A 9382-nucleotide genomic window follows, 5' to 3' on the forward strand; every position below is an offset into this window, starting at 1 on the left:
TGAGATCTTTCCCATAATTTGTTGACCAGAACTGTACACAATACTCCACATTTGGCCTTACCAATGCCTTGTACAATTTTAACATTACATCTGTTACGAACCCCGTAACTGGGTCACTTACCAGCAAAGATAGAGAGGTCCGTTGAAGTCTGATGATACTATTTTTAACAGTATTTATTAGTAAAAATACACGAAAATAATATCAATGCAAATTTACAAATATACGTTGTCAATACTAAACCTAAAAGTGCGGATATAATAATAATCAATAAGAAATAAGCTCTATCGTTGTCTAGGGATAATGAATTGTCTGATGGAAATCTAAAGTTCACTCAGTTCATGCAGGCTGTAGCCGTTGGGGACCGCTGTGTTGCAATTGTTGGAGAGAGAGAGAGATTTGGAGAAAAACTTGCCGGCTTTCCTTTATGATTTCGATCCATCAGGAGTCTCATTGTCATGGCCGTTCACTTGTGGCCTCTCCTTTAGCTAAACCATTCTTCGGTGATGAGCCCGCCACCCCAGGCAAAGGGAGGACGCATACGAGCCCCCACCGGCTTTCGCTATCAAACGCTGTCACGGGATTTCTTGCGTTTCTCCTGGTGCGTCGCAAAGGGTTGTTCCCCAGACCCTCCTTTATCCTTACTCACGGGGTTTCAGATGTCAATCAGGTTGGGATGATGCAATCCCTCAACCAGACCACCCTGGTTGTCTCCTGAGGGGTTTCAATGAATAGTACAGTACTCAATACACAATTCCGTCTCCAAGAGACAATGGCTGTTATCAGTGGTTCCGTTCCGCTGAGGCCAGGACACATTCCAAACCTTGTGTATTCTGAGTGTTTCTCTCTCATTTCCTGGGTCCCAGACCCGAATTAATAGCGATCTTGCGATTCTCAAAAAGGAGGGGGCGACTTTGTACCCTTCGGCCCCTCAAAGTTGCTTCACATTCATAACACATCCCAACATCTATACTCAATGCTCTGATTTATAAAGGCCAGCATACCAAAAGCTTTCTTCACCACCCTATCCACATGAGATTCCACCTTGAGGGAACTATGCACCATTATTCCTAGATCACTCTGTTCTACTGCATTCTTCAATGCCCTGCCATTTACCATGTATGTCTTATTTGGAATATTCCGACCAAAATGTAGCACCTCACACTTATTAAACTCCATCTGCCATCATTCAGCCCACTCTTCTAACTGGCCTAAATCTCTCTGCAAGCTTTGAAAAGCTACTTCATAATCCACAACACCACCTACCTTAGTATCATCGGCATACTTACTAATCCAATTTACCACCCCATCATCCAGATCATTAATGTATATGACAAACAATATTGGACCCAGTACAGATCCCTGAGTCACACCACCAGTCACTGGCCTCCAACCTGACAGTTATCCACCACTACTCTCTGGCATCTCCCATCCAGCCACTGTTGATTCCGTTTTACTACTTCAATATTAATACCTAACAATTGAACCTTCCTAACTAACCTTCCATGCGGAACCCTGTCAAAGGCCTTACTGAAGTCCATATAGACGACATCCACTGCTTTACACTCGTAAACTTTACTCATAACCTCTTCAAAAAATTCAATGTTTTGTCCAACATGACCTTCCACACACAAATCCATGCTGACTGTTCCTAATCAGACCCTGTCTATCCAGATAATTCTATGTGCCATCTCTAAGAGTACTTCCCATTAATTTACCCACCACTGATGTCAAACTGACAGCCCAATAATTGCTAGGTTTACTCTTAGAACCCTTTTTAAACAATGGAACCACATGAACAACACACCAATCCTCCGGCACCATCCCTGTTTCTAATGACATTTGAAATATTTCTGTCAGAGTCCCTGCTATTTCTACACTAACTTCCCTCAAGGTCCTAGGGAATATTCTGTCAGGACACAGAGATTTGTCCACTTTTATATTCCTTAAAAGCGCCAGTACTTCCTCCTCTTTAATCGTCATAACTTCCCTACTTGTTTCCCTTACCTTTTACAATTCAATATCCTTCTCCTTAGTGAATACCGAAGAAAAGAAATTATTCAAAATCACAATCTCTTTCAGCTCCACACATAGCTGTCCACCCTGATTCTCTGGGGACCAATTTTATCCCTCACTATCCTTTTGCTATTAATATAACTGTGGAAACCCTTTGGATTTATTTTCATATTACTTGCCAAAGCAACCTCGTATCTTTTAGCTTTTCTAATTTCTTTCTTAAGATTCTTCTTACATTCTTTATATTCCTCGAGCACCTCATTTACTCCATGCTGCCTATATTTATTGTAGATCTCTCTCTTTTTCCTAACCAATTTTCCAATATCCCTTGAAAACCATGGCTCTCTCAAACTTTTAACCTTTCATTTCAACCTAATGGGAACATAGGTTCCGTACCCTCAAAATTTCACCTTTAAATGACCTCCATTTCTCTATTACATCCTTCCCATAAAACAATTGTCCAAATCCACTCCTTGTAAATCCTTTTGCATCTCCTCAAAGTTAGCCTTTCTCTAATCAAAAATCTCAACCCTGGCTCCAGTCCTATCCTTCTCCATAATTATATTGAAACTTGGCCCCCGGTCTCCTCGCTTTACACCCGTGACTGTGTAGCTAAGTATGGTTCCACCACCATATGTAAGTTTGCTGATGACACCTCTGTTGTGGGCTGTATCAGAAGGGATGTTGAATCAGCATACAGGAAGGAGACTGAAAACTTGGCTGAGTGGTGTAATAACAATAACTTATCACTCAATATCAATAAGACCAGAAAACTGATTGTAGATTCAGGAGAGGGAAGCCAGAGGTGCCTGAGCCAGTACCCATTGGAGAATCAGATTTGGAGGGGGTCAGTAACTTTAAATTCTTGGGTGTCACTCTCAGAGGTCCTGTCCTGGACCCTTCATAAAAATATAATTGCGAAGAGAGTACAACAGTGCCTCTACTTCCTCAGGCATCTGGAGATTCAGTATGTCATCAAAACTTTGGCAAACCTCTTTAGATGTGTGGTGGAAACTCTGCTGACTGGCTGCATTATGGACTGGTCAAGGAACACCAATGCCTTTCAGCAGAAAATACTACAAAAGGTAGTGGATTTGGTCCAGTATGTCACGGGTAAAGCTCTCACAACCATTGAGCATATCTACATAAAATGTTGCAGTAGAAAGGCAGCATCCATCATCAAAGATCTTCACCGCCCAGGCAATGTACTTTTCTCGCTGCTGCCATCAGGTAGAAGGTACAGGTGCCTCAGGACATGCAACACCAGGTTCCAGAACAGTTACTATCCTACAAACATTTGGATATGAATGTATAAGGCTTGACCAGTAAGTTCACAGATGACACAAAATTAGTGGATGGTGTTCATGGTGAAGATTATCGTAGCTTATAGGGGATCTAAATGGGCAGAGGAGTGGTAAATAGATTGCAAAACCAACACGAGCGGCAACTGTTTCATGCAGAGGTTGGTGATAATGTGGAGGGATGTGCCAAAGGGAGTGGATGAGACAGACACAATTGTATAATTCTAGAGGCAGTTTGGATGTGTAGATTGAGTGAAGAGGCCGAGGGTGGGGGGAAATGGGCCCATCACAGGAAATTGTGACCATCTCGGTGAGCACTGTGGTCAGCATTGTCTCAATGGGCTGAAAGGTCTGAATCTGTGCTCTGTTGCTCTGTAACTTTAACAGTATATGCACTGAACAGACATACAGACATGGTGTGGGAGTTGATATTAACAGGGAATGTTTTGTCCCTAAGCCAACAGATGCTCTGATACAGGGGATGGCGATACTGTTATTTGCAAATACTGTAATCGTACTCTCTCTGACTCACTGTCTGCTTGTTTGTAATTCAGGGCATCACCAGCAGGTGGAGCTTTCCTGCACCAGGACCAAAGTGTAAACAAGACGACGACAATCAACAATCATCAGTCAGACTCAGAATGGACAAAGGTATGATCACTGGGATCATTATAACTAAAGTTCGGTCATGTTGGCGCACACTAGTACAGATGAAGAAACTTACTTAACTGGGCACAGAAAACTCTCATCAAGCAGTGTTATTGATCCCACTGGTAAAACAGCCTTGAGTCATTGGTCATTCCAACAGTTTCAGCGCAGGGACCTGACACCGGTAATAGTCGAATCACTCCACTCACCATGTAAAGCTTCACCTGAGTGAAAGGAGCAGGGACTCCTGAATCAGGTGGCTGTGAGTGAAACACAGGAATGCAACAGCGGGCTTGTGTATTGTGTAAAAGTCCAGGATCAGTTTCTGCTTCACCTCTAGACAGGCCCTGATGTGTAAGATATCTCCAACTTTCATTTATAAAATTCAGAGCCGGTTTGTAGGAGCATTTCCAGGAATTCAGAGATTGTGTGATAACCGAACATCTCAGGTCTTGGAAGGGCAGCTATCAACTCCCTTCTGATTTTCTCAGTTGCGGCAGAAAGGAGATGAGGGGAGTTTCCGAGATCTGTTTTCTGTAGCCGAGCTGAGAACATTGCCAGCATTGAGAATGGTTGAGGATCAGAAGACAGCTCACTCTAGATAAATTTGCAGTCTGCCTTGGTGTTTTAATATCCGAATCCATATTTGGGCTGTGGACAAATGGTGAATGTGAGTTCTCAATATTTCTCTATTGAGATTATCTGCTATCTGGATTTAAAATTCCCAGGATCTCTGATGGGAAAACCGGTATAACCAATGACCAGATGTTTCAATCCCTAGTAGGTACTGTGATTGTGCTCAACTCTCCAATTTCAGGTGGAATAAAACAGAGATTACAGCCTGGACACAGGTTTTTTGGCCCAGCTAATTCCTGCTGATCTGAATGTCTTTTGTGCTTGCCCCATTTTCCCACAGCTTTTCCCAAATTTCCCTTACAGACTCATTCTATTCTTTTCCCTGCCGACATCTTCTCAACATTGTAATTTTATTTGTGTTTGCAGCCTCCTCTGGCTGCATGTAATTTATACCTATCACCTGCCACGTGAACGAATGCCACTTTAGTCCATTTTAAATCTCTTCACTCAAGTCTTAGACTCCCCTACCCTGGGAAAAGACTGACCATCTACCCTATCTATGCCGCTGATTATTTTTATGTACGTGTGTAAAGTCACTGTTCAAGCTCCAATTATCCAGGGCAAACGGTCCCAGATGAACCATATAACAGAAAACCCAACATCCTAGTCCAGTGACATACTGGTCATTCTCCACTACACTCTTTCCAGATTAATGATGTCCATTCTTTAGAACTAGAGCTCTAGAGCAGATAGTGGAGTGGGGGTGAAAATAAATGATGTTAGAAGTTCATGCAAAGACAGAAAGAGTCTTTTGTGGTGGTAATAATCATCTGAGGTGTGTCTATTTCAATGCAAGGAGTATTGTGAGGAAGGCTGATGAGCTGAGTGTGTGGATTGACACTTGGAATTACGACATTATAGCCATTAGTGAAACTTGGCTACAGGAGGAGCAGGACTGCCAGCTTAATGTTCCAGGGTTCCGATATTTCAAACGTGGTAAGGGCAGAGGAATGAGGGGTGGGGAGGTAGCACTGCTACTCAGGGAAAATGTTACAGCAGTGCTCAGGCAGGACAGATTAGAGGGCTTGTCTACCGAGGCTATATGGGTGGAGCTGCGAAACAGGAAAGGTATGATCACTGTTACTGATTCAGCAACAATAAATATTGTAAAGAGAGCTTTTGGTACATTGGCCTTTATAAATCAAAGTACTGAGTATGTTATGTACCCGTGGGTATCTTGTACTTGTCACGTGACAATGGTGTTGAAGCTATTGGTGTTGAGGCAGGGTTTTTTATATAATAAATAAAACATTTATTAAACACTGAAAAACAAACCCCCAAAAAGTAAAAAATGACTAACGCAACCAGAAATCAGCTGCTGTGCGGCAACTTAAACAGTTCTTAAAGGAATAAAGCGAAAACAGTTCTTAAAGCAATGTTGCAAAAACAGTTCTTCAAAGTAGTTCTGCAAAAGTTCAAAATGCTTACAGTCCATTAAAGGAGAGATTTTTTTAGACGATTTAAATTCTCTTTCACGTCGTGTTGTTGCGGTTCCCAGTCGAACTATACTTTTCCCGGAGAATTTACGAAGATGAAAATAAAACGGCTTAAAGGCACTGACCTTTCCTCGACAAAAGTGTCCATCCAGCCCTTTCTGCTCTTGTTGCAGGAGTGATCACGGCAACATCCAACGAATTCCTTCCGAATGAAGATCAAACAAGGTCGAACCTGTTTCACCGTCGAAATCACTTTCCTCGATCTTTTAGCTCCCGAACTCCGATCTTCACTCTCCACTGATTTTTTAACTGGCAGTATTGTAACGAAACTGCCGGCAATGACCTTTTAAACTTTAGGCAGAAAACAAAACTCCACCTTTCAACGAAACTGCGTCATAACATTGGACCACGCAGTAGCATGGAGTCAAAATGGCAAATCCAGCCACGAACGGCCTCTCCTCACAGGGAGGGGTCCTCCTTTTATACCCAGTTGAAAAAAATCAGTCACATGACCTCTACTGCCAGGGAAAGGACGTCACTGCACCATCACAAGACCATTACCTTAGGTCCAGTATAGCTTCAACACCATTGTCACGTGACAAGTACAAGATACCCACGGGTACATAACATACTCAGTACTTTGATTTATAAAGGCCAATGTACCAAAAGCTCTCTTTACGACCCTATCTACCTGTGACACCACTTTTAGGGAATTATGCATCTATATTCCCAGATCCCTCTGTTCTACTGCATTCCTCAGGGTCCTACCTTGTATATTCCACCTTGGTTTGTCCCTCCAAAATGCAATACCTCACACTTGTCTGCATTAAACTCCATCTGCCAATTTTCAGCCCATTTTTCCAGCTGATTCAAATCCCCCTGCAAGCTTTGAAAACCATCCTCACTGTCCGCTACACCTCAAATCTTTGTATCATCTTCAGATTTGCTGATCCAATTTACCACATTATCATCTAGATCATTGATATAGATGACAAATAGCAATGGACCCAGCACTGGTCACTGTGGCACACCACTAGTCACAGGCCTCCACTCAGAGAAACAATCCTCCACTACCACTCTCAGACTTCTCCCATTGAACCAATGTCTAACCCAATTTACTACCTCACCATGTATACCTAGCGGCTGAATCTTCCTAACTAGCCTCCCATGTGGGACCTTGTCAAAGGCCTTACTGAAGTCCATGTAGACAACATCCACTGCCTTCCCTTCATCCACTTTCCTTGTAACCTCCTCAAAAAACTCTAATAGATTGCTTAAACATGACCTACGATGCACAATGCCATGTTGACTCTCCCTTATAAGTCTCTGTCGATCCAAATTCTTGTAGATCCTATCTCTTAGTACTCCTTCCAATAATTTAGCTACTACTGACGTTAAATTTCCTGGCCTATAATTTCCCGGCTTACTCAGATCAACAATCCCGCACCTAATTAATTGATATGTAGTAACAGGAGAACGATTTAAATATACATGTAAAAATGATCATTGGGCTCTCTTCCAGGAAAGATTGGGCTGTAGAGAAGAAAAGGTGTATATCTGAATTGAACAGGGACTGATAAGCTACGGGTGGTGTTAGTAATCCGCGTGGTTGTGCAGACAGATGTTGTTAAACCTACATATAAAGTAGAAATCAGACAAGTTTATTCCAGACAGGTAGGGATTAGACTATGAGGAGAAATTGTGCTGCCTGGGACTGTATTTGATGTAATTCAGAAGAATGAGTGAAGATCTTATAGAGACATAAAATTATGAAAGGGATAGCTAAGATAGAGGCAGTAAATTTGTTCCACTGGTACTTGAGATTATAACTAGGGGTCTTAAACTTCAATATCCAATTGAGTTTATTTAGGATGGAGATGTGGAGGAACTGTTTTTCCCAGAGAGTGGTGAATCTGTGGAGATTTCTGCCCAATGAAGCAATGGAAGCTACCACAGTAAATATTCTTAAGACAAAGTTGGATAGATTTTTGCAAAGTAGGGGAAATAGGTTTATCAGGAAAGACGGGTAAATGAAGATGAGTCCATGGTCAGATCACTATGAAGTATTGAATGGTGGAGCCAGCTCGGTGAGCTAGATGGTCTACTCCTGCTCCTATTTCTTATATCAGGAAGTAACAGGTTGAACATGGTGTGACTAATTTTCGGAGATGCGTATATTTCAATTGCAGGACTACGGTAGGACAGCCGGATAAGCTGAGGGAATAGATCAGTGCGCGGAATTCTAACATTTGAGCCATCAGTGTGACTTGGTTGTAGGAATGACAGGACTGACAGTTGAATGTTCCGATGTTCCGTTGTTCTATACGTGAAAGCGTGGAAGGGATGAAAGGGGGAAATTTGGCACTGCTAGCCGGGAATAGTAGCACGGCACTACTCAGCGATGACAAACTGAAGAATTCGTCTATTGAGGCTTTATAGGGAGAACTGAGGAAAAAGAAATGTATGACCATGTTAATTTGATTATTTTATAGACCAATAAGCAGTCTGCGTGGTATAGAAAGATTTGTATACTGTTGCAAGAAACGTAAGGTTGTGATAGTAGGTGATTTAAACCTTCACATTGTGGTGGGGTCTCCCATACAGTAAATGGCTGGATAGGACGGAGTTAGTCAAATGTGTTCAGGAGATTTTCCTTCATCAGCACACAGAAGTGCTAAGTGGAGAGTGAGTGATACAGGATCTCCTGTGAGGGAAATGAGACCGTGCAGGTGACAGAAGTGTTGTGGAGGGGAACACTTTCCATCCAGTGATTGCAAAGTCATTACAGTCATGGTAATTATGGACCCCTGGTCCTCGGGGTGAGAATTCGAAATCGGAGAGAAGTCCTCTTTGATGATATCAGAAATATCTGGCAAGTGGGCATTGGAGTGGTTGTTTGATCACAAGGTTGTACTTGGTCAGCGGGAGCCCATCAAAACTGTAATGTGAGAGCACAGAATCTGCATGGTCCTGTCAGAATAAAAGGCAAGGAAACTATGTTTAGAGATCCTTGGTTTTCGAGAGAAATTTTGGCCCTGTTTCTGACACAGGAGGGGTTCATTGCAACTAATGGCAGGTTTGAACATATGAAATACTTGCAGACTATTAGAGATGCAATTGAACACTAAAGACATTAACTAGGATGGATAAAATAAGTCATGAGTTTGCTCTAGAACACAGGGTGAAGCGGCATCATTAGAGTTTCTAGAGATGTATTACGGGCAGAAGGAGAGGAAGAAAAAAATGACCCTCTGGAAGGTCAGACTGGTACTTCACGACTGGAGCCAAACGAGGTGGAAGAGATCTTATAAAGATGTTTTCCCTCTGTAGTTACTCGGGAGATGTAT

The sequence above is a fragment of the Hemitrygon akajei genome, unplaced genomic scaffold (assembly GCF_048418815.1).
Source record: "Hemitrygon akajei unplaced genomic scaffold, sHemAka1.3 Scf000045, whole genome shotgun sequence".
Taxonomy (NCBI): Eukaryota; Metazoa; Chordata; class Chondrichthyes; order Myliobatiformes; family Dasyatidae; genus Hemitrygon; species Hemitrygon akajei.